Genomic DNA, 27,218 nt, shown 5'->3' on the forward strand with positions numbered 1-27,218 from the left:
AGATGGCTATCAAAAGATTTCTATGTTCCAGTGCTTCAGCGTTTATTGTAGTAAGGCTTTGTAAAGTTTGTATAAAGTGTTCAACAAAGGCCTTCAAATGTTATCCCCCCTTTTTTTAATGAGTGTGTGATTCAACCATGGACCAATTCACCTTAGGGGGAAAAGCCTCTACTATTGCTTCTATTGGCTGCTGCTATCAGCCTCCAGCTGATTCTTTTCTTAATAATGTTTAGGAGGGCCTGAGAGAAATTCTGATCATTTATTTCCCCTGTGAAGGGGGGGGGGGGTTTGGGGAGGGAGTGGGGAACCCTTTCTCTTAAGAAAATTAGTTCAAGAGAGACCCTTCCAGGGCAGTGAGAGAGGAAGGGCATGAGTCTGGAGTGTCTGGATGTCTGGGTGGAAATCTCCTCCATGTCTAGCAACCATATCAGCACCCTCCAATGCCTTTTGGATGATTTAAACAATCCCAACAAAGTGAAGTAGTGCCATCCCGTAATTAAGGAGAGCTCCCTGTAAGGAGAATTCTCTTGAGTCATGGTCAAACAGAGCTCCTTCATGGTTGGAAGTAAAGAGGGAATCATTTGTGTCACTGTGGTCATGGAAATGATAAACTAATTGGACCACGTAAATTTTGCACAGCAGGAGACGTGCCTCATCTAATGTATCCCATTAACTGTGAGCCTTTGCAGTGATCGCTGTGATGAAAGGATGGGCATGGCACCAGGCAATAAATATCCAAGTGAGGAGTGGGCCCTGCTACAAATATTGGTGGCTCTAGGGGATTTTGCCTTTCCCTTTTTCTGCTTTCTCCTCCCCAGAGGTGTCAATAACCCTGTCAGCCTTTTTCTTGGTGACAGGAATCCCTCATGAGGTGCACTCGTCAGTTCTGCCCCATTCAGGGGAAAGCCAAGGGGGCTCATGATCTGTGGTATCTTGGAGGAAACAAGTATATAGCCTAGATGTATCTTTAATAAGATTATGGATTTTAGAGTCTTTAGAGATACCAGCCAGTTGATGCATTTCAGCAGCCATGAGTATCAATTTATAGCCCCTTCCAAAACCCTGCAAGAGCCACTCAACTCCCTTCTCTCCATTCTGCTGCACAAAATACTTAAGAAAGGTCTGAATTTTAGTTAAGGTATAGTTTCTGATTTCAGTTTCTACTTCCTGATTTTCTTCCATTACCTTAATCTTACATGTTAGTGAAAAAAAAATTGTGGATGACATCTCTGTAAGCCTGCTTTGTAGGCAGCTCCCTTAATTTCCAGAAGGTCCCAATCAACCTCTCTTGGATTAGGGTCTGCCTTGGTTAGTACGATATGCACAGGGTCTTTGGGAAAAATCTAATCATCTCATTAGACCATATGGCCTTGATCATGCTGCTCTGGGGAGATAACTGAAATATGATAGCAGTGGCATTTGGGGATATATACTGAAGGCAACACATAATAGAGACAATATATCAAAGCACATAGCAGCACAACAGACCCCCAGCAAGTGGTGTTCTCTTCCCAGATGGTGTTAGTAAGCCAGTTACAGCTAAAAGGCATTCCACTTAGTTAATTGCAAGGGCAGCTAAGCAATTCTGCTGACTACGCCGCTTAGTTTTGTTCCAGTCTCAGCTTATCGATAATTAATGTTGTGGCTAGATTGGCTCTTGGGGTTCTTGTTATGATTGCAAGAACTCTCAGCAGCAACCATCAGGAAATTTTGAAAGACAAGGTTTGTTACTCACAGGTCCTGAAAGGCACACAGCCTGCCTGGGGCTACACAGTGAGGTCACAGATAAGGAGAGAGTGTGGGCCTGGGGTTCTGCTTTTAATGGACCCAAGGGTAGGAGGTCTAGGGTTTTGCAAGTTTCCTCTTTACTGGGGACTTTAAAACATAAAAATGAGAGTTGAAGTGCAGGAAGGGAAAAATAGTCGAACTAGCCATCAGTTATCTAAGTCAGCCAGAGGTCTCTAAAACAAAAAGGAAACTTTAGGGAGGAGCACAGCCTAGGTGTTTATTGGTCATGTGACTGGAAATGTGTTTATCAGAGATAGCTGTCTAAGAAGAAGATGCCTCAGCAATCAAAAGCTTAAATCAGGCACTTGCATCAGAAAAACACATCAGATGTTTCACGGTTTCAGGTCGTTTGTTCAAATCAATCAGTTTATAAAACGTATAAATGAACTTTAAAATAATTATGTTTATGGAGTTTCATGATTTACTATATGTTTTATAATAATTATGTTTTATAATATGTATACTTAAAACTAATTTCACAAACATTTTTGGTAACTTGATACTTTGAAGCTATATTAAGTTAAGGTAAAAATGGATAATCATTGAATATCAAGATCATTTCCAAATCACATAAAGTGTTAAAACTAATTGCTGAAAAGAAGTTTATCTACTTTTGGCATCCTGTTTGTTTTTAAGATTTTTTAGTGAGGTATAATTGACATATAATATTATATTAGTTTCACTTGTACAAGTGATTTGATATTTGTGTATTTTGCAAAATGATCAGAACAATAAATCTTTCTAAAATTCATCACTATACATATTCACAGAATTTTTTTCTTATGATGAAAACTGTTAAGATTTGCTCTTAGCAACTTTCAAATGCAATGCAGTTTTATTAACTATAGTCATCTTTTTGTACATTATAATCCTATGACATTTATTTTGTAACTGGAAGTTTATACTTTTTGACTCCATCTTGTTTTGACTGATATAGAGAAGCTAGATATTTGGGTCTGTTTGTAAACATGATAAATTGTACTATGAAAAAGGCATATGCATCTAGAAAATTATGATATAGCCATAAATTTGCTATAGAATGATAATATGTGCCAGAGTTAAAAATTACTTGCTTCCTAGTTTTCTCTGTAAAATAAAGGAGGCTATTAGTTAGAATTCTAATCGATACATGTAAATGAGACTACAAGAACTAATAAGGGTAAAAAAAAAAGCCTCTCAGGTAGGGAAAGTAAGATGTCTTTTTGATAAGGAAAAGTATGAATGGTGTGGTTTTTTAAGGGAAAGAGAATAATTGTATCCTAACATCAAATGAGTGGTTGTTCCAGAATGAAAAAGAGGACAAACATAAGACAAAAACTGAATGTATATAAGAAAAAGTTGTATAAGGAATGTGGGGAAGGAATCATTCAAAATTAATCTTGTGTTGTCAAAGCTGGCTAAGATCAGGATGGATTTATTTATAATTTGTTTCTAAAAATTAGCCTTAAAATTAGTAGTACAGTGATGCAAAACTAGAATTTCATTCCTTCTCTCTGCTACAAAATCAAAGTTTCCTTAAATTATTGGTGTGCTTTTTGTAAGAAATTGCAAAAAAAGTTTTTCTTTTCCTATTAAGTATTGTGCCTAGGAAAACAAGATTCTGAGTCTTAAAATAATTTCCTGTATTTCATGTTCTTTTTAACAGGTCATTGGTTACGAAAGAAAAGCAAGTCTTCTCAATACTAGAAAAGCTAGATGTTAAAAACTATGTAACTTTCTGCATTTGCCTCTAAAATGTTTTAATTATCACCTTGTTTAAGTGGATACTTATGTATCACTTCACAGTGACCTGTGATCCTATATAGTTAAGTGTCCAAATCTTTGACATTTTAAACAACTTCCTCACATCAAATTCTAAATGATGTCTTTTTGACCTCAGATTAAATTTGAGATTTCACAGAGTGCTCCGGGAAAATCTCAAAGTATTTGTCACTCACCTTGTAAAAGGAAAATACTAAACTACTGATTTTTTTTGGTATATTAAATTATGTATCATTGTAAAGCATTGTAAAATAAGAAGTTATGATAAGCATTATTAGTTTATATATATGTGAATATGTCCTACTAAGTTACAGGTATTCCAGAAATTGTATCAAGTTCATAGAAATTTGTGAATTCCCTCATTGTTTCAGTTATTATGTTTAAACTGTATGCCACAGAAATACGATTTTTTCCTTATTCAGTGAACACTCATCAGAAGTTTAACCATGGTCTCTAAGTCACTTGTCATTCACAGATTTATTTTTTTGCTTTGATTTTTCTCTGTAAGTTTGCAATCAGCTACAGGGAAGAATGCTCCATGATGGAAAACTTCAAATAACTTTGAGATCATGCTTTTGACTGAGTAAGAATTTCCAAAAAGAATGAAAAAGCTGACAGATTCACAAACTCACTAACCAAATTTCTAGCAGAACAAGAATTAATTACATTGTCCTGAATGAACTGATAGGATGATTAAAATTTTTATGACTTTTTATTTAAGCATTGCCAGTTTTTAAATATTTTGCTTTCCACATAGAAGGATTATTTTTTTCTGTTAAGCAACATGCAACTTATAGCAATTTGGTAAATTATACCTGTGTGAACAAAGATGAAACAATTCCTTTTTCTCCCTAACTGATCTTTCCAGAATTCAAAAACTCTTACTGAGTATTCTTATTTTTATGTCAATATAATTATTTGCATAAGTTCAATAAGAATCTGTTCTCTTGTTACAGGACACATTTGGAAACGTCAGGTATATTACCAAGGCTTTGATTGGAATGTCATATTTGAGAATTACATGTGTGGAATTAGATATGACCAGATAGATCTTAGAATTTAACCAGATAGTTAAATGAACTAGTGTTGACTTTAAAGAGCCAATCCTTATAAACCATACTTGGAAAAAACAGCCTGTACCTGTCTTATAGGGTTTTCCACCTTACAGGTTAGTAAGGAAGGTCACTTCCTGACAGGCGCAGGAATCACAACATATTTTGGGGATCCCCAAAAAAGAGATATTCACCCAAATCCATAGGTATTGCAGGCACAATCAGGTGGCAAAGTCTTGGCTTGTCTTCCTATCCTCAAGAGACTTTGGAAACTAAAAGCTGAGATTCATTATGAAAAATTTTACCAAAGGAAACTCAAGAGATGTATAAGACCAATTGCTAGACTTGCTGCACTTATATAAGTAATCAGACCAAGATTAATGAGATTAGAATTATTTTGCAAACAAATTAGTTTTACTTTGTTTATCTCTGATTGAATGGTGGTGACTGTAGAGAGAAAAATTTATGTTTCAATGCAATCTGTAATGTACCCTTTTGCTTTCCATCTTGTGTATTTTGTCAGTCAATGCCAAAGACTGAATTCTTCTAGTTTCCTCCAATATCTGGTTATCCCTCTCCAAATTAACATTTCAAATTTTTCTCCCTTCAGATTTGGAAACATTGAGAACAAAACCCACCATTTTCTCAAAGCTCTACAATTTGAAGCTGTATGCCTTAATATGAACATCAAGGAAATCACCACAACAGATCACATAGGGGCAACCTTCATAACTGTTATTGTGTGGGCCATTCAGAAAGTTCACTGGTGCACCTGATGCCATCATCACAGACATGAAACTGCAAACCAGGAAATCCGCTGAATTATCACTGCTGTCCTCACTTCTCCATCTAAAGATACTTTTCAATGCAACATCTAGAAATCTCATCAGGCTGACCTCTGGAATTAGAAACTGGGTTTTTAATATTAATCTTTATTTTTGTATTATTTTCACAGAAATTCCCTTTCACTAAATGCTTGATGGCTAGCGCCACAATGCATATCTTCTAGTATCAAATATCACCAACAGATTCAGCAGGTCCTTAATGAACAAAATGTGACTGAATAAGAAATGGACTGATATTGTTCTAGGGAGAAAAGAACATCTATTCATTATTTTGAATAGTATTGTGGGCAGATAAATGTTCTTTTCTTTACCAAAAATTGGTCAGTATCCTGAAACTTCCCCAAGGAACATCTGTGCATTTCTGTGTAAAATCTTTAGCAGGAACTCTGTGAAGTCAGTTTATCAAGAGTCTTTCATCCTCCATGTCTTATCACCCTTGATATTAATCAGGTTTCTCATCCTCCAGCATCTACAAGGTGATGTCTGATTGGCCAGGTCTCGCTTCAGCAAGAATTCTGTTAGGACATTTATCCAAAGTCTCCATACACTTCATGTTTTGTCCTAGTAAATTTCCTTCCACCGATCCCCTTAGGCTTCTTGGCTATAAATTTCTACATAATCTTGCTGTCTTCAGAATTGACCTTGGTTCAATAATGAGTACTCTTTTACCCTATTAAAATATTCCTGAATGAATCCATTTTTACTATTTTAACTATTGTCCAGCTATAGGTTTTCCATGTCATTAGTCAAGACCAATCACCAGAGTCAACACCGAAACTCCCTTCCTTGCATGTTGATTCAGAGGTATGAGCAGCGCCAATGTCGCCGAGTGGCAGTCATAATTTCCATTCAGGGGAATCATTATTTTGTCTCCTGGAGGAAGCATTCTTTCCTCTGGAACTAAGACCTCCAGCTTCGGAGAGCATAAAGTCAAAGGATTAGGAAGAAAAAATCTTGCCACTCCCATTTCCACCACTTGATTCCTGGACCCATGAACCCTGGATATATTAAAAAAAAAAAAATCAACACATATGGAATGTCGATTCAGAAGCATATACAGCCTACTGGAAAATCTTGCTACAGCACTATAACATATATTCACCAATTGGCTATGTAATTGAGTCTTCTAAAGGCAATTCTACAATTCTGTCAAGCCAGCTGCTTCAAAATGGTGGGGAGCTTGGGGAACATGACCTGGGAATTCCATGTGCATAGGCACATTCGCATACTTCTTTTGCTAAGAAATTAGTTCCTTGAAGTGAAAGTACACACTTGGTGGTTTTGCAGGAATAATTGCATGCAGAGAAGGCAAATCCATATCCAGAAGAAGTGTACATTCTAGAAAGGACAAAATGCAGACCATTCAATGGTGGAAACTGGAAGTTCAGTATTATCAATCTACCACCAGGAAACTGGCTGATCACCCTATGGGACATTTCCATATAGGAATAAGTATTGCTGCCTGCTGCTGGTAGATTGGGAAGTCAGCCTTGGTGAGTGGAAATCAATGTTGTTGAACCCATGCATAACCTCCATCCCTGCCAGCATGGCCTGTTTATTCATAAGTCCATTGGGCAATGACAAAATTAGTTGGGGAAAGAGGCTGGCTTTTATCCACAGAGCATGTTATCCTACCCACTTGATTATTGAACTCCTCTGCTGAGGCCACCCTTTGATGACCATTCATTTGGACAAAAATATCTTTAGGTTATTTTGTTCAGTGAGAATGGTCTATCTACATAAACCTTCCTCAAATTTTGTTGTCACCAATTTTTCCATCAGATTCCTTTAATGTCCCTATCAAGCCATACCATTGACTGCAGCACATAAATCCATATATAATTTAATATCTGGCCATTTCTACATCCAAGCAAAGAGAGCAGTCAGACTCCCTGACCAGTGTTCTTTTCCTGGGAGCAATTCCCTTCACTACTGTCCTCGAGATGTCCAAGGGATGGGCTGTAGTGCTACATCTCTCCACTTTCAAGTAGTTGAAAACCATCTATAAACGAACCCCACATGTTTTCACCCTCTGTCAAATCATCATAGGAAACCCACCATTATGAGATAGGTGTAAGCTTGGAGAGATGAATGACGTGTAGCTGTAATAAGGGCCATAGGCATTTGGCCCACTTCGTGTAATTATTTGTGCACTCAGAGAATGCCTTGGCCTCATCACATATACCACTTTAAATGCGTGTGCAGAATTTCAGTGTGCTCCCAACTTGATGACTTAGTTGCTCACATAACAGCCAGTTTATGATGGGTAGCTCAGGTTGCATGGTAACTTGGTTACCCAAGATCAAGTATTCAGTCTTTGGTAGGCCTAGTAACAGGTCAAAAAAAGTTTGTTCTCATTAACACTGTAGATATCCGTGGATGATACCAGTGCCTTGTCCTAATCCTAAAACCCAGCCCTGTGATAAACTTTAAGTACATATGAAGACTCTAAACAAAATACCTATTTGTCAATAAAACTTCTATAACTATTATGTCTGCTGGGGTATATGGCCCAAGTGGAAGAACAGCTTGCACACCATGCTGGACCTATGCAGAGATTTCTCTTGTTCTAGCCCCCAATCAAAACTAACAGCTTTTTCAAGGCCAGCTCTGTGGCCTAGTGGTTGGATGCAGTGTGTTCTGCTTTGGTGGCCTGGGTTCATGGGTTTGGATCCTAGGTATGAACCCATACCACTCGTCAGCCATGCTGTGGTGGTGAGCCACATGCAAAATAGAGGAAGATTGGTGCAGATGTTAGCTCAGGGCTAATCTCCCTCAGGAAAAAAAAAACAAACTAGCAGCTTTTTGGGTCACTGGTTTTAAAAGCAACCTTCTATTACCAATTCTATATTCCCTTTGCCTCAGCAAGCACCTCAGCTAGTCATGTATCTTTATCTGGTGAGGTAACTCAAAAATTTTATTCCTGAATAGTCTGGGCCATTACTAGTCCTGCTTGGATAGAGCTATTGTAGCTTGCAATTGACCTTAGTCACAGGGAATGGTATACTAAGAGAAACCCTCAGGTATATCCTGTGTTCCATATGTACTCTTTAGTTGTCCAGTATTCCTTTGGTAGTGACACAGATTCTTTGCTTCACCAAATATTAAACAGGCCTCTGAAACTTATACAAGGCCCAACTGTGCACTTCCTTGAAAAATCCTTAACTGGAAACCTGCTAAGTCAGTTTATTAGGGGTCCCTTATCCTCCATGTCTAATCACCCTCAATATCTAATCATGTTTCTCATACTGCACCATCAACCAGGTGATGTTTGGCCTGGTAAGCCTTGCCAGTTTGCAGGAAGAATTCTTTGGCAAGAATCCTGTTAGATCTTTTAGCCAAAATCTCCCTACACTTCATGTTTACTGCTGGTAATTTTCCATCCACTGACCCCCTCAGGCTTCATACTATTAATAGATATAAAGTCCTACTTGTCCATACTGTCTTGAGAATTGACACCAGTATAATACTGAGAACTCTTTTACCCTGTTAAAATTATCCTGAATAAATCTGTTCTTACCATGTTAGGTATTGTCCAGCTATGGATTTTCTCTGACAATAGTCAGAATCAATCACTCTAGCCAGCACCCTAATTCCCTTTTCTGCATGTTGATTCAGAGATATGAGCCCAATGTGGCTGGGTTGTACTCTTAATTTCCACTCAAGGGAACTCAGGAGAATCATTGTTTTGTCTTCTTGTGCAAGCTCCTTCCTCTGGAACTAAGACTTCTAGGTCAGCAGAGCATAAAGTCAAGGAACAGGAAGCAAATATGTTGCCACTGTCATTTCTATCCATTGATTCCTGGACCCATGATCCTTGATATAAGAGAAACAACACCGTATGTTGGAAACTGATTCAGAGCATATACAACCACCTGCAGAACCTTGCCACAGCCCTGCAATGTATCGCCACCTCGCTGGCACTACATTTTAGTCTTCTAAATGCACTTCTACCATTCTGTCAATCAACTGCTTTAGAATGGTGGGGAACATGTTATTAAGAGTGAATTACATGTACACAGACCAATTGCTGCACTTCTTTTGCTGAGAAGTGAGTGCTTGTCTGAAACAATGCTGTATAGAATATGATGACAGTGGATAAAGCATTCCGTGAGTACATAGATGTTTGCTTTGGTTGAAGCATTGCTTGCAGGGGAAGCAAATCTGTATATAGAGGAATTGTACATTCCTGTAAGGACAAAACATTATCCCTTTGATGAGCAAAAAAGTCTAATGTAATCAACCTTCCATCAATTAGCTGGGAAAATACCTCAGGAAAACGTGCCATATCAGGAACTCAGTGTCGCTGTCTACTGCTGGCAGATTGGGAACTTGGCTTTGGAGAGAGGACGTCAGTGTTGTTGAGATCATGCATAACCTCCATCCCTGTTACCAAGGCAACTTTGTTAATGAAACCTTTGGGCTAAAACAGAGGAATCTCTGGAAAGAGGCTGAATGGTATCCATACAATGTGTCATCCTATCCACTTGATTATTGAAATCCTGCTTTGCTTAAGTTGCCCTTTGATGAACAAACACAATGGACACAAATACATTTATGTTATTTTACTCATTGACAGAGTTTTATCCTCAAGCTTCTTCACCAAATATCACTGTCACCAATTTTCCAATCATATTCCTTTCAAGTCCCTGACCATCAAGCCATACAATTGGCCACAACTCATGAATATATATAATTTGCACTTCTGGCCATTTCTCCTTCCAAGCAAAGTGAACAACCAGGTGCACAGTCTGAAATTCTGCCCACTGGAGGATTTCTCTTAATTACTGTCCTTCAGAAATATTCCAGAAAGAGAGTGTATGGCCATAGCTCTCCAAATTCAATGCCTGCATTTGATACAGAGCCATCATTAAACCAGGTCCACATATTTTCTTCCTGTGTCAACTGATCTAAGGGACTTCTTCATGAGACCGTATGTGCAGGTTGGAGAGAGAAGACATTGTAACATAATTAAAGAGCAGGGAGATATCAAAATGGTGGCATAGGCGGAATCTGAACTCACCTCCTCCCTTGAACACAACCAGGTTACAACTATTTTTGGAAAAATTAAACCAGAGAGAGAACTTAAAACTTGATAAAAAGAACTCCCACAGCAAAGGATGGTCATGACTGAGGGGGAAGAGGCAGAAATTCCTTCTGGAGAGAAATAATCCACCTTTGTGAGCCACAGAGCTTCACAGCCAACCAAGCATAAGCCAGTCTAAGGTACACAGCCCTCCTTGGAGGAGTGGGGAGTTCAGCAGGGGCTCATTACTGCTCTAAGCATCCTTCAGACTGAGCACAACTGAGACAAGTCTCCTAATATCTGGCTTCTCTGGCTATTAATGGCAACATGGAATACCCCAAGAAAAGCAATCAACATAAGACAAAAAAAAGCTATCTCTTAAGTGGCCCGTTCACAAATTCACTTGTCTCAGGAAGTGACCTAAAATCAGCAGAAAGAAAGGTGCACAGTCCTTTGGTGAAAAGAGACTCACCTGGAAGGCTCTGGGTGCATCTCAGTGAGAGGTGAGACCTCTCTAGAGACTGAGACTCTCTGGAGACTAAGTTCACACGTTCCATTTCAGTGGCCTGGGGTTCACCAGTTTGCATTCTAGGTGCATACCTACACACTGCTTATCAAGGCATGCTGTTGCAGGTGTCCCACATAAAATAGAGAAAGATGAGGACAGATGTTAGCTTAGGGCCAGTCCTTCCTCAGCAAAAAGAGGAGGACTGGAAGCAGATGTTAGCTCAGGGCTAATTTTCCTCAAGAAAAATAATACAAGACCCATATATATGCTGCAGACAAGAGACACACTTCAGACCTAAAGACACCCACAAACTGAAAGTGGAAGGATGGAAAAGGATACTCTAAGCAAATACAAATAAAAGAAAGCTGGGGTAGCAATACTTATATCGGACAAAATAGACTTTTAAGCAAAAACTGTAACAAGAGGCAAAGAAAGGTGCTACATAATGATAAAGGGAACAATCTAACAAGACAATATAATACTTGTAAATTTCTATATGCCCAACATAGGCGCACCTAAATATATAAAGCAATTATTAACAGACATAACAGGAGAAATAGATTCTTAGAATCATGGAACCTTCCAAAACTAAGACAAGAAGAAGTAGAGAATTTGAATAGACCAATCACCAGTAAGGAGGTCAAAACAGTATCAAAAACCTCCCTAATAATAAAACTCCAGGACCAGAGAGGTTCCCTTGTGAATGCTACCAAACATTCAAAGAAGACTTAATAGCTATCCTTCTCAAACTCTTCCAAAATTTGAAGAAGAGAGGGAGTTTCCTAACACACTCTATGAAGCCAACATTATCCTAATATCAAAAACAGACAAGGACAACAGAAAAAAAGAAAATTAAAGGTCAAAATCATTTATGGACATCGATGCAAAACTCCTCAGCAAAATACTAGCAAGTCAAAAACAACAATATATTAAAAACTGTCATACACCATGATCAACTGGGATTTATTCCAGCAATGCAGAGAGGGATAAATGTCTACAAATCAATCAACGTAATATACCACATTAAAAAAATGAAGAATAAAAGTCACATATCATCTCCACAGATGCAGAGAAAGCATTTGACAAGATACAGCATCCATTTGTGATAAAACTCTGAATAAAATAGGTATAGAAGGAAATACTTCAACATAATAAAGGTCATATATGACATACCAATGGCTAATATCATTCTCAATGGAGAAAAACTGAAAGCTATCCAAGAACAGGAACCAGACAAGGATGCCCACTGTCACCACTCTTATTTAACATAGTATAGGAAGTCCTAGCCAGAGCAATCAGGCAAGAAAAAGAAATAAAAGGGATCCAAAATGGAAAAGAAGTGAAACTGTCACTAATTACAGGAGACATGATTTTATATATAGGAAACCCTAACAAATCCGAACCCAATAATAAACTTTTAGAAATAATGAATGCAGTCAAGGTTCAGGATACTGAATCACCATACAAAAATCAGTTATGTTTCTATACACTAATAACAAAGTAGCAGAAAGAGAAATTAAGAATACAATCCGATTTACAATTGCAACAAAAAGAATAAAATACTTAGGAATAAACTTAACTAAGGAGGTGAAAGATCTGTACACCAAAACCTATAAAATGGTGTTGAAAGAAGTTGAAGAAGACACAAAGAAATGGAAAGATAGGGGCCGGCCCTGTGGCCAGGTGGTTAAGTTCACTTACTCCACTTTAGCAGCCGAAGGTTTCACTGGTTCGGATCCGGGCCACGGACATGGCACCACTCATCACGCCATGTTGAGGCTGTGTCCCACATGCCAAAACTAGAAGGACCCACAACTAAAAGTATACAACTATCTACCGGGGGGGATTTGGGGAGAAAAAGAAAAAAAGAAGAGATGGGCAAGTTATTAGCTCAGGTGCCAATCTTTAAGGAAAAAAAAAAAAAAAGATTAGCAACTGATGTTAGCTTAGGTGCGAATCTTTAAGAAAAAAAAAAAATGAAATGGAAAGATATTCCATGTTCTTGAATTGGAAGAATTAACATAGTTAAAATGTCCATACTTCCTAAAGCAATCTATGTATTCAATGAAATCCCTATCAAATTTCCAAGAACATTTTTCACAGAAACAGAACAAAGAATCCTGAACTTTATATGGAACAACAAGAGACCCTGAATAGCCAAAGGAATCCTGAGAAAAAAGAACAAAGCTGTAGGTATCACACTCCCTGACTTCAAAATGTACTACAAAGTGATACTAACCAAAACAGCACGGTACTGGCACAAAAACAGGCACACAATCAATGGAACAGAGTCAAAAGCCCAGAAAGAAACCCCCACATATACGGACAGCTAATTTTGAACAAGGGATCCAAGAACATACAGTGGAGAAAGGAGAGTCTCTTCAATAAATGATGTTGGGAAAACTGGACAGCCACATGCAAAAGAATGAAAGGAGACCATTATCCTACAGCATACACAAAAATCAACTCAATAAGGATTAAATACTTGAATGTAAGATCTCAAGCCATGAAACTTCTAGAAAAAAACATAGTCAATACACTCTTTGACATCGGTCTTAGAAGCATTTTTTCCAGTACCATGTCTCACTGGACAAGGGAAACAATAGTAGAAATAAACAACTGGGAGAACACCAAACTAAAAAGCTTCTGCACAGCAAGGGAAACCATCAACAAAATGAAAAGACAAGCTAACAATTAGGAGAAGATATTTTCAAACCACATATCTGATAAGGGGTTAATATCCAAAATATACAAAAATTCATACATCTCAACAACAAAAAAAACTAGCAACCCAATTAAAAATTGGGCAAAAGATCTCAACAGACATTTCTCCAAAGAAGATATACAGATAGCCAACAAGCACTTGAAAAGATGTTCAACATAATTATGCAAATAAAAATTACAGTGAGATAACTTCACTCTCGTCTGAATGGCTATAATTAAGAAGACTGAAAACAATAAGTTTTGGAGAAGATGTGGAGAGAAGGGAACCCTCATACACTGCTGGTGGGAGTGCAATTTGGTACAGCCACTATGGAAAACAGTATGGAGTTTCCTCAGAACATTAAGAATAGATCTACCAGATGATCCAGCTGTTCCACTGTTTGGTATTTATCCAAAGAACTTGAAAACACAAATGCATAAAGATACATGCACCCCCACATTCATTGCAGCATTATTCACAATAGCTAAGACTCGGAAGCAACCTAGGTGCCCATCAAGGGAAGAATGGATAAAGAAGATGTGGTATATATACACAATGGAATAGTACTCAGCAATAAGATATGATGCCATCTGACCATTTGTGATAACGTGGATGGACCTTGAAGGTATTATGCTAAGTGAAGTAAGTAAGAGGGAGAAAGTCAAATGCTGTATGATTTCACTCATAAGTGAAGATAAAAACAATGACAAACAGGTAGCAACAGAGATTGGATTAGTGTTTACCAGAGTGGAAGCAAGAGGTAAAATTTCGAAGGGGTTGATTAGGCACATGTGTGTCGGGATGGATTGTAATTAGTCTTTGGGTGGTGAACATCAGGTAATCTACACAGAATTCAAAATATATTTCAATGTACACCTGAAAGTTATATAATGTTATAAAGCAATGTTACTGCAATAAAACAAAAGGAAGTAATACCAACTTTGGCAAATACGTATAAAAAAAGAATTTTCAGGAGCCAGCTCAGTGGCACAGTGGTTAACTTCACACGATCTGCTTCAGTGGCCCGGGGTTCACCCGTATGGATGCCAGGTATGGACATGGCACCTCTTAACAAGCCATCCTGTGGCAGGCGTCCCACATATAAAGTAGAGGAAGATTGGCATGCATGTTAGCTCAGGACCAGTCTTCCTCAGCAAAAAGAAAGGAAGATTGGCAGAAGATGTTAGCTCAGGGCTAATCTTCCTCAAAAAAAAAAAAAGAATTTTCAATCTCATATATAACAGGGTTTGACAAATATTTGGTTTATGCTAACATAAGGCATATTACAATGAAGTACCATTCAGTGCCATACAAAAAGCTATGGAGATCACATAACTTGTACTTGAAGAATCATTGCAATGAGATGTTGGAAGTGGGCATTCCATATGGAGGAAACAGAGGGACAGAGGCAGTAAGCCATGGAATACTTGGAAACTCAAAGTATGTCCTATAGGGTACATGCAGGGAGATGAGGGAGTAAAACCTATAGAGGTGATTGACAATATATTGCAGAGGGTCTAAAATACCACGCTGAGGGATTTATGCTTGACCCAAGGTAACAACAAACCACAGAAGGTTGTTGAGCAGAAGAGTCTCATAACCAGAGATTTGCTTAAGGAAGGTTACTCTGGTAGTAACGTTATCAGGGATGATAACTATCTAAAAGGGACCAAGGCATTGTGACTTAACTTAGAAGAAAAAAAATTATAAATACACTGAGAACTCTACCCTTCATTGAAAGACCAAATTATTGTGAGAGCCCATGCTTCCTAAAAAGGAACCGTTAACTGTATTTCAGTAACCTGAAAGCTTTCGAATATTTAAGAATATTAAAATAAAAATATTTAATAAAAATTTAAAAAGTAAGGGCCGTGAGCATTTGGGCCTTTCCATGTAACTTACTTGCACCTACATTGCATGCCCTTGCCCAATCATGTATATACCACTTTTATTTCAAGAAGGTGTATTTCAGTGCACTCCCACTTTTATGAAATGCTGGGTCAGATAACATCCAGTTCTGATAAACAGCACTATTTGAAAAATAACTTGGTGACCCATGGTCAAGCATTTAGTCTGTGGTAGGCCAGTAGTAGCCCAAGAGTTATTTGTCAAAAATAGACCAGGTATCTGTGGATTTTGACAGGGCCTTTCTCCAACATCCTAAAAGCCTGTCCTTCACTTCACCTACAGGGACAAACAGAGGCTCCAAATAAAATATCTGTCTTCCAATGACACTTCTAGGACCATTGGCTTTGTTGGAATATATGGCCCAAGTGGCAAAGCAACTTGTATAGTAGCCTTGACCTGTTCCAAAGCCTTCTCTCAGTCTGGGCCCCACTGAAGACTAATAGCTTTTTGGGTCACTCAATGAATAGGCCAGAGTGACACACCAAATGAGGAATATGCTGCCTCAGAAACCCAAAGTGGCCTGCTAAGCATTATGCCTCTTTCTTGGTTACAGGAGGGGCCACATGAAAAAAAATTATACATCATCTTACTAGGGATATTTGGACAATATTCACACCAATAGACTCCTAGAAATTTCACTGAGGTAGCAAGTCACTGAATTTCAGTTAGATTTATTCCATACCTCCTGACACACAAATGTCTTACTAATGAGTCTAGAGAAGTTGCTATTACTTCTCATGAGGTGCAATTAACATAATGTCATCAGTGCAACATGTGCACACTTCCAAAAGTGTGATATCTTCTGGAAGGAAAAGGCAATAAAGACCCTGGAAAACTAAATGGTGACATGTGGCTGGAGAGGTAATTTGCCTCTGAAGTAGTAATGTGAAGATATTTACTGGCCTTGCTAACTGAAAGAAAACAATTTTGTGTGCTATGGACAGTGATGAGAAAAATGGATATAGCCAGATCAACAGCTGCATACCAAGTACCAGGTCTTGTATGACACATCCATTCTAACATGTCAGTATCCCTAAGCTTTCAGATGCCTTCATCTACATTATACAAAGGCAGATCTGTCATTTCCGTTTTAATTAAGGTGGCTCATCTTTTCATCTATGTTTCAGTTAACCAACCCAAGAAATTGCTTTTAGTTTTATTGATCATTTATATTGTCTTTTTAGTCTGTATTTCATTTATTTCCACTCTAATCTTTATTATTTCTTTTCTTCTACTAACTTTGGGCTTCATTTTTCTAGTTCCCTTAAGTGTAAAGTTAGACTGTTTATTTGACCTCTTTCTTGTTTCTTGAAGCAGGCCTGTATTGCTATGATCTTCCCTCTTAGAACCACTTTTGCTGCATCCAATAGATTTTGTATGCCATATTGCTGCTTTAATTTGTCTCCAGTATTCTCTGATTTCTACTTTGACCAGTCCCTATCATTAAGCCAAAGTATTAGCCACAGTCTATGAATGAATATATTATCACAACCTGGCCATTTAAGTGAACAACCAGGTTCAAAGTCCAAAGTCCTGTCCGTTGGGTGGATTTCTCTTCCTCACTGTCCTTCAGGGATGTTACAGAGAAGGACTATAGTGCTGCAGTTGTCCACAGTTGGGTTATGGCTGCACGCTGAGCAAACCATCTGGAAACCAGGCCTGAATTTTCTCTTCTTCTGTCAACTGATTGTAGGGAACTCCCCATTATGGGATAGGTATAGGCTGGAGAGACAAGGCAATGTAGCAGAAGTGGGGACTATAGGCATTTGGAGCATTAATTCATATAACTTTACTGGGACTACGACTGCCTGAGCCCAACACGTATAAATGACATCCATGATGCAGATATGCTGTTCACGCCCAAATTTATGACTTGGTGGTGAGAAAACACCCAGTTCATGATGGTAGCTCAGATTACATGGTAACTTGGTGGATCATTGTCAAGCATTTAGTCTCTCTAAATACAGTAGCTGGGCTAGATCTGTTTCTCAAAGGGAAAGTAGTTCTCTTTGGATGAGAGCAGGACTTAGCTCCAAAACCCTAAGAGTCTGTGATGTCATTCACCTATAGGGGCTGACAAAGTCTCCAAGCAGAATTCTTAGCTGCCAATGAAGCTTCAAGAACTATTGGGCCAGGTTGCATATATGCCCCAAGTGTCAGAGCAGTTCAAAAACACCCTTGAGCTGTTTCAGAGCCTTCTCTCAATCTATGTCCCCCACAAAACTAGTAGCTTTTCAGGTCACTCAGTAAATAAGCTGGAATAACACACTCAAATAAGGAATATATTTCCCCCTGCAACCCTAAAGGGCCCAAGTGTTGTTTTTTTCTTTCTTGGTTGTAGGAGATGAGATGCAAGAGGTTATTCTTTATCTTAAAAGGGATATCTGGACATGCCCTCTTACTCTGGCCCCTGGAAATTTCACTGAGGTAGAAGGCTCCTGAATTTTAACTGGATTTATTCCCAACCCTCTAGCTGAAGAAGTCTTACCAATGTGTCTAGACGTTTCTTTTTTCCCTCTCTCTAGGTCCAACCAGCATAATGCCATCAATGTAATGGACTGATATGATATCTTGTGGAAGGGAAAGGCGCCTAAGATTTCCACAAACTAAATTATGACATACGGCTGTGTAGTTGATATATCCCTGAGATAAGACAGTGAAGGTGTATTTCTGGCCTTGCCATCTAAAAGAAAACACTTCTGGTGGGCATCCTGGGCAGGTATCAAGAAAAAAAGATTTGCTAGATCAATAGCTACACACTGGGTACCAGGGGGTGTGTTAATTTGCTCAAGCAATGAAACCACATTTGTCACAGCAGCAGTTTGAGTCACTACTAGGTTAAGCTTGTGATAATCCATTGTCATTCTCCAAGATCTACCTGTCTTCCAGAGAGGGCACATAGAGGAGATGAATGGGGATGTGGGAATCATCACTCCTGCACCTTCAAGTCTTTGATGGTGGCATGAAGATCTGAAATACATCTAAGAATGTGGTATTACTTTTGAATTACTATTTTCCTAGGTAGAGGGAGTTCTGGTGGCTCCCATTTGGCCTTTCCCACCACAGTAGCCCTCATTCTGCAAGTCACAAGACCAACGAGGGGATTCCATTAGCTCCTAAGCATCCATGTTCCAATTTTAAATCCCAGAACTGGTGAAATAATCATATGATGAGTCTGGGGACTACTGGAAGCACCATAAGATGTACTTGAGCTAGAAATCATAGATCACCTGACCCTCAAAGCCTCTACTTTGACTGGAGGGCTACAGTGACATTTTGGGTTTCCTAGAAATGAGGTGAGTTCAGAGCCAGTGTCAAGTTATCCATCAAAGGTCTGATTATTTCTTTCCAGCAATGCAAAATTACCCAGTTAAGAGATTGTAGATCCCTTTAAGGAAGGCTGGAAGAAAGATTAACAGTATAAACTTTTGATCATGTGAAGGGGTCCTGACACTGGGGACCTAGTTTCTCCTTCATTCAAAGGGCTCTGGGTTTATAAGTTGTCTTAAGGCGGTGAATTGATTGAGAGCTGAGATTTTCTATGTTTATGATTCAAATTAGACATCTGTTCACTTTTCCTAAAACTTTGCAATTTATATATATCAAGTATGAATTCAATAGGCTCCCTATCTCTTTCATTTATAGAAATGCTTTGATTAACCAGCCAAAGTAATCATTTGTGCTAATCATACTATATGAAATGCTGCTTTCACTCTACTGTCCATTACAGTAGGTACACATACTTTGCCTTTGGCAATTGAACAAAGCACTTGTCCCCTGCATCCCCAGGATGGACTGCCACCCACTGCATTTAGATTACCCAATTGAGAGGCTGCAGTTCCTACTGTAAGATCTGGCCTACAGAGAAGAGCAGTCATGGAGATCTTCAAGGATGCTGGGACACACTTTCTAATTTATTGCTCAAAGTATTGGTCAAAAGTGTGTCTTCTGAACTCTCCCAGAATTAGTGAATAGGTCATAAATCAAAATCCACTCTATTGTTCCAATCTCCTTATGCTTTGAAGTTCTTGCTGTACAATAAACCAAGGGAGATACAGCATTTCCATACCACTTATGTTTGGCCATCTTTTGATCAGCCAACCAACCAAAGAATTCTTAGAGCCCTTTATTATCGCCTCAGATTGGAACATTAAATTCAAAATCTCTGCTAGTGGGCCCATACCATTAAATTTGGCCTGATCCAACTTTGTGTCTCCCACCATTATATCCATTCCCATACATATTCTCCAGATTTCTGCTGGCATAAATTACAAAATGAAGTCGTTCTTTGGAAAAGCAGTCTTCTCATGGGTCACACTTTGTACCTCACCTTTAGGGGATTACTGAGACCTTAGCCTGGTCATATGTAGCTACTACCTCAGGGGAGGCCATTACTGTTTTCTAAGCAAATGTAGGGTTAATCCCCATAGATGTAGGTGGAAAGATGGATACCTCTGTGGATTCAGAGGCTGCTACCACTTAGGGAGGGGAGCGAATCTCACTGCACTGAGGTTGAGGAGGCCACTTACGCTGGGGGTTGGGAGGCTGCTTCCACCAGCAAAGAAGACTCATCAGAATTTATGGGATTGATATCACCACTTCATCAGCATTATCCCACAAGTTCCCATCCCACAATAGAAGATCCCATTCTTCCCCAATCAATCCCCACATTTGAATAGTATACACTCTAGAAGCATGGGCGTACAACTTGCCTTAAAATATAACCAATCACAGTTTGATTTTCAGTCATTTAAGCCCTGCCAGGTGATAAAACTCTCCCTCAGGCACACCTAGAAGCTCTTAAGGCATTGATGCAAACTTAAACTGATTATTTTAATTTTTGAACTCACCCTTTTTTTCACCAATTTGTCCAGGGACATTAGCAGGAACCAATCAGGACCTTTATATTCCTTTGTTTCCAAAAATATTATGTGCAAAGTAGTTTGTTCCCTGCTTTTTGTAAGTGGTTGCTTAGCAGTATCTAATACAGATATTTTGCTTATTTCTAGAAATGCTTCACACCCTGAACTATCAGAGCTGTTTACTACTGGAAATAGATTCATTAGTGTCTTTAAATATAATCAAATCAGAGAGGCAATTCCAGATACCTGAGAACTAATTCAAAAAACTCATCCTTAAAATTATGTTCCTCTAGAGCCACTTTCAGTACCAAAAGCTATATTAGTCAGTGTTCTCCTGAGAAACAGAAACAATAGGATAGAGATAGAGAGATAGATACATACATGCCTACATACATAGAAAAGGAGATTTATTATAGGAATTAGCTCAGTAGTTTATGGAGGCCCAGAAATCTGTCTGCCATCTGCAAGCTAGAGAACCAAGAAAACTTGAGGTATAATTCAATCCAACTCTGAAAAGCTGAGAACCAGGAGAGTTTATGCTGTAAATTCTAGTTCTAGGCAAAGGGCCTGAGAAGAAGGGGGCCACTGCTGTAAGTCAGAGAGTTCAAAGCCCAGAGAACCAGGAGCAGTGATAATTCAGGAAAAAATGGAATCCAGCTGAGGACAAAAGATAAGGATTTCCCCCTCCATCAATTTTTTGTTCTGTTTGTGCTCTCTATTCATATTGGATGATGACTTCCAATATTGTTGAGAGTATAGCTCTTTATTCATTCCACTGACTCAAATGCTAATCCCTTCCAGGCACCCTCATATAACTTTTTGCCAACTACCTGGATATTCCCTAACCCAGTCAAGTTGACAAAATTAACCATAAGTCCACCACTTGTCAACTTGACAACTAATTCATTGTATTAAATAATATTAATCTCTAAATAAAGAAAATAATGAGGTATTAATTCTGCATAAAATGATACATCTATAATATATACAACAGAAAATACACCAATTCCTTCTCCAGAACAGGAAGCAAAGTCCTTAAGTGATGTTTACTCTTCTTTATATATCTCATAACAAGTAGTGTGATATGAAATTAATAATACTTTATTTATATATATATGATATAAAGTCAATATATGTTATGTTTCATGATAAGGGAATAAGAGGACTAAAAACAAAGATTTGCTTAATATATGTATAAATACAGACAAATGTATTGATAACAAAATAATGAGGAAAGTCTCATGAAAATTACAGTTCTCCTTTCTGTAACTGGTCATGAGGTCAAAACTGATATTTATACTTACCTTCTTTGACTACCCATTCTGTATTCTCTTTGCTTCATCAAGCATGTCAGCTATTTGAAGCTCTTTATCTCATTAGGGGACCCAAAACTTAATTTCTGCAGAGTCTGGGCCATTACTAGTGTTGCTTGGACTGCATTGTTGCTGTCTCCCACTTACCTTAATCACAGAGTATTGCAAACTAATATACATCATAAGGCATTCTGTACTCAAAACATACTCCTTTTTACATCCATTTTAGTTTTTATCTAATTTCCCTTTGGTTATGACAAAGATTCTTTGCTTCACCAAACATGAATTGGCTCCTGAACCTTCCTCTTGGACCACCTGTGCAGTTCCTTGTAAAATTCTTAGCAAGAATGCTGCTAAGTCAGTGTACCAAGAGTCAAGAATAATAACTGTTTTTACTGGTTTATTTTTGACAGTTAAGGTGCTATGATTAATTGAATCAGATTCATCATTGGAGCCCCAGACCATGAAACCAGCTTCCTAAGTATGCACCTTTGAAGATTTTTTTCTTTGCTCCTGATTGATTGAGGATCCATTGGTGAATCCAACTTCTAAACCAATAGTCCATACAAATGTTCCTTGTAGCTGACAGAGACAGATTTCAATTTTTAAGATTTTGAATACACTCTAGAAGCTTGATTAAAGTCTCAAACAGAGGTTAGGTTACAGTACTAGGTTTCTGTGTTTATAAGAAGCTAGATCAGAGTCCCAGGCAAACACAAGTTGAGGTAGAGTCCGAAGAAAACACCTGCGTGTGGGTAACTGTGTTAGAGTCCCAAGTTTCTTTCTTCTTACATATAAAGGTACCATTACTTATGAACATGGGAGCTTCTCAGTGGACTGAAAAGCTACTCTTGAGCCCCTGCTGAAAATGTGTCCTGCCAACTCTGTCTGCTTCCTTTCTTATTGACATGATTTTACTATGGATAATTTGGAACATCAGTGGCCTCTGGGAAAGCTGAAAATCTTCCCTAATGGCTCCTTAAACCTCTTTCTTGGCATCATAGCTGCTCCAGCTTCCTAATTTACTGATTTGGATCTTCCCTTCAGTTCCTTTGAATCATTTGATATGCCCTCCTTCAAGCCCCTAGCTCCTCCATCCTTCTGACCACCTTCGAAGATTTTTGCTTCCCACTTCAGCCCTTCAACTCCCTAAAGATTCTTGAACTTTAGGCCCCCTACCCTCTAGTGAAAGCTTTCAAGGGACTAAGAGACCCCTCAAAACAATCACCTCAGGCTGAAAAGAAAAGAAACAATCCTAGTAGGAGACAGCACTGATGTGTCCACTCAGTTGGGTTTGGGAGACATCCGGCCAGCTCCTAAATGTTTCTTCAGTCACTGAACTAATTTTCTCCACAGACTCCACTGACAAATAAAAATGGCAAGCAATAGGATATATTGGAGAATATGAGGAAGCCATGCGGTATAAACCTATTTCGGCCTGACCTTGTCTTTCCAAAAGGGCCTGACCGAGGCCGTTGAGCATGCATTGTATATCTGCTTTAGAGATTCCCTATGGCAAGAGCAATGACCCTTGAGATAAAGGTGCAACCTCCCTCCCCCTCCCAACTTTGGCGTCTCCTTAAGGATTAAGCATCTTTCCTTAGGCTAGAAACTGATTGCTGTGCTCACCTGTGACTGCCCAGCTTGAGACAATAGACTTGCCTCCTGCTATGCCCACCGAGATAGCAGACCCACTACCTGCTGTGTCCATCAAGTGCTGTGCCGACAGGGCAATCTTGTGACCATTATGGGAGGGATATTTCAATCATATGTAAAGCACCCTCTTTGGGGGTCTATAACCACTCTGTACACCTCATTTCTTTGGTGCCCTTTCTTCCTCCGGGAAGAAAGGCCCCGGGCCATGGTCCTCAGATTTCAGCTCAGAATAAACTCACCCAAATTTTCATTTATAGATTGGTTATGGATTATTTTCGTCGACACCACCAGATTACCTGTTAGGGCAAAAGAAAATCTTAAAGGTTTCTTCCACACATATTGGTAAACACATAATCATAACTTGTCCCATTTGCCAGAATGCAATTTAGATGGAAATGTAAAGTGGAGATAAACCAGTGAGATAGTATTACTATGTTTTACTGAGTCAGAGCTAAAATTTTAGAACGAAAGCCCTAAGATCACTATTTGCATCTGTCTTCATGTTGTTTCTTTGTGTATGTATGTATGCATGTATGTTATGTATACATGGCATTTTTCTATCTAACAATGGTATTACTAAATTAATATATAAAATCCCATAAAGGAGTTCAATTCATATTTGCTTAGAGAGAAATGAGCACTTCTATAAATTAAATATTCCAGAAATTCTCAGAAATATAAAAACTAATCAATTTTTTTAGTTCACACGATTGAGGATAATCTTTTGTAAATAAGGCTAATTTTTTGGGTGTTTTTGTGAGGGACATTCACCCTGAGCTAACATCTGCACCAATCTTCCTCTACTTTGTATGTGAGATGCATCCACAGCAGGGTTGATGAGTGGAGTAGGTCCACACCCAGAATCCGAGCCTGCAAACCTAATATGCCAAAGCAGAGCGTGCAAAACTTTAACCACCCAGCCACAAGGCCAGTCCCTAAAGCTGCTTTTTTTCAATTATAGGTAAAATAAAAAGAGATATTTCTTCATAATTGTCAGCAGTTAATTTAGTGCAGATGTACAATTTTTTTCTATCTATGTTTACTAGTCCAATGGGCTTCTATTATCTCTACTAGATATTTAAATTTATGAAACTATAAATTTGACCAAGAGCACGATTTCCAATAAAAAGGAATCACTTGATATAAGTATCGCTACCATCATTTCACTTTCAGTTTGCTAGTGTCTATAGGTCTGAAGTCTGTCTCTTGTATCCAGCATATACATGGGTCTTATTTTTTTATCCAATTTGCCACCCTATGGCATTTTATTGGAGCATTTAGTCCATTGGCATTTAAAGTAGCTGTTGATAAATATGTATTTATTGCTGTTTTCTCACTTTTTCTTTTTTCTGGGTGTTTTAGTAGTTCTTCTCTGTTCCTTTCTTTTTCTCTTCCTCTCTTCCCCTTGTGGTTTGACAGCTATCTTTAGTAATATGTTTGAATTCTTTTGTCTAACTTTTTTTCCTGCTTGTTATAGGTTTCTGGTTTGTGGTTACCATGAGGATCCTATTTAATATATTATGCACATAACAGTCTATATTGAGTAAATAGACTCTTTAGCTTGACCTCTTTCTAAAAGCTCTACTTCTTCACTCCCCTCCTCCCACCTTATATGTTTTCCAAATTATATATAGTCTCTTGTTTAGTGTGTGTCTATTCATTACCCTCTTATCATTGCAATAGGTGATTTTAGTACATTTGTTTTTTAAACTTCATATTATCTTGACAGGTAGTTGATCTGCTGCCTTTACCATAGTTTTACCTTACAAGTTATTTTATTGCCTGGTTTTGTTGTTGTTGTTGTTCTGGGGTTTTTTTGATCATTTTTTAATCTCTATTTGTGGTTATTGCTTTCCCACTTAAATAAGTCCCTTCAGCATTTCTTGCAGAACTGGTTTCTTGGTGATAAACTCCTTTAATTTTTGCTTGTCTGGGAAGCTCTTTATCTCTCCTTCCATTCTGAATGACAACCTTGATGGATAGAGTATTCTTCGCTGTAGGTTTTTCCTTTTAGAACTTTAAATATGTTGTGCCATTCTCTTCTTGCCTGTAGGGTCTCGACTGAGAAGTCTGCTGATAGCTTGATGGGCTTCCCTTTATATGTCACTTGTGGCTTTTCTCTCGCTGCTTTTAGGATTCACTCTTTGTCTTTAATTTTGGACATGTTGATTATAATATGTCTTGGTGTGAGCCTCTTTGGGCTTCTCTTGTTTGGAGGTCTCTGTGCTTCCTGAACTTGGATGTCTGTTTCCTTCCTCAGGTTTGGAAAATTTTCCTCTATTATTTCGACAAATAAATTTTCTGCCCCTTTGTCTCTCTCTTCTCCTTCTAGGACCCCTATAATCCGAATGTTTGCATGCTTGATATTGTCCCAGAATTCCCTTAGACTGTTCTCATTCTGTCTAATTCTTTTTTCTCTTTTCTTTTCTGCTTGGGTGATTTCCTATAGTCATGCATGTAGCTTGCTGATCAATTCTTCTGCTTCCTCTACTCTGCTATTGAGACCCACTAGTGAATTTCTCATTTCGAGTATTGTATTCCTCATTTTTGATTTTTTTTTAATATCATTCCAGGTCTTTGCTAATGTGCTCACTGTGTTCATCCATTCTTCTGTGCATATCTGTGAGCAACCTCATGATATTTTGTTTGAACTCTTTGTCGAGTAAGTCACTAGTTTGTGTTTCACTTAGTCCTTTTTCTGGGGCTTTGTACTGTTCCCTTGCTTGGAAAGTTTTCCTTTGCCTCCTCATTATGCCTCTTTCTCTGTGCTATTTTCTTTGTTGTAGGTGAGTTGCCTAAGTCTCCTGATCTTGGAGAAGTGGCCTTATGTATGAGATGCCTTATGAGGCCCAGCAGTGTGCTTCCCTCTCGTCACCAGTCCATAAGAACCAGGAGTGACCCCTTTTTGGGCTACTTGTGTCCTTCTGCTGTGGCAGGATTGCTCCCACTGCAGATATCCAGGGAGTCTAATCTTTCTCTCCCTGGCCAGCTGATTATAAGGCTGGTTTGGGGAGCCTCAGCACTGGTGGCTACAAAGTGTATCAGCACACTCTTATTGCAGTTTTCCTCTTAATTGTGTTGGTACCCAGTGTAGCTGGTTGCTAGGCTCAGGGGAGTACAGTTGTGATAGGCCTCAGGCCTACAAGGCTGTTGTCAGTTCTCTTAGGAGTGCAGCTGTGTGGGCCTAACCCTTGGCATGGGGGCACTCAATTGCTTCAGGTTTTGGAAGGTGGGGCTGATCCTTTTTATAGCTATTTGTGAAGCACAAGTCTTCTGCTGCTGATGATCCTCATCCCCCACAGGACCACATACACTATCAACACGGTCCTGGTCCATGCACCCTTTTCAACCCCCTGGATCGTACCCTGATGCCACACTGCAGAGGCCCCCACCCCTCCAACAATGCACCCCACAGTTCACCTGGTCCTCACACAGCTCCTGCCCCACAGAAGCAAACACCTGTGCCTGCCTGTAGAGGATCAAGGTACTCAGTCAATGCAGGCTGAAAAGTAGCCTGAGGGTTTGCTGTTAGGTGGGTCCAGTCCCTGGGGGAGGTTGCCTGCCCTTGCTGAACTGGATTAAATCTGTGCTCTAGAGGGTGTGGCAGACCCCTGGGCTAACAACCCAAGGGATGATCCTCAATGGCCCCCACTATTCCATGTCAGCACGCCTGGACCAGCTCAGAACAATGGCCCCAACCAATGTCTCAGCCTCCAGAGAGTTCCCTCTTCTCACCAAGATGCCCCCAGAGCCCACCAGGTTGTCTTGTTTCACCAAAGGACTGTCAGCCTTCTC

The 27,218-nt window shown here is 39.0% G+C and overlaps 2 long non-coding RNA genes across 4 annotated transcripts in view; one reads left to right on the forward strand and one right to left on the reverse strand.

The window, feature by feature from the left end:
* LOC123283448 (uncharacterized) overlaps positions 1-8,030 on the forward strand; it is a 174,899-nt gene extending 166,869 nt beyond the window's left edge. Inside the window, exon 9 of the long non-coding RNA XR_011498016.1 lies at positions 5,212-8,030. This is a non-coding gene — a long non-coding RNA (uncharacterized lncRNA). The remainder of the gene's footprint in view (positions 1-5,211) is intronic.
* Positions 1-27,218, reverse strand: part of LOC123282408 (uncharacterized) — a 149,157-nt gene that overhangs the window by 11,451 nt on the left and 110,488 nt on the right. The gene's annotated exons all lie outside the window — the stretch shown is intronic.

This window comes from Equus asinus, chromosome 2, assembly GCF_041296235.1.
Source record: "Equus asinus isolate D_3611 breed Donkey chromosome 2, EquAss-T2T_v2, whole genome shotgun sequence".
Taxonomy (NCBI): Eukaryota; Metazoa; Chordata; class Mammalia; order Perissodactyla; family Equidae; genus Equus; species Equus asinus.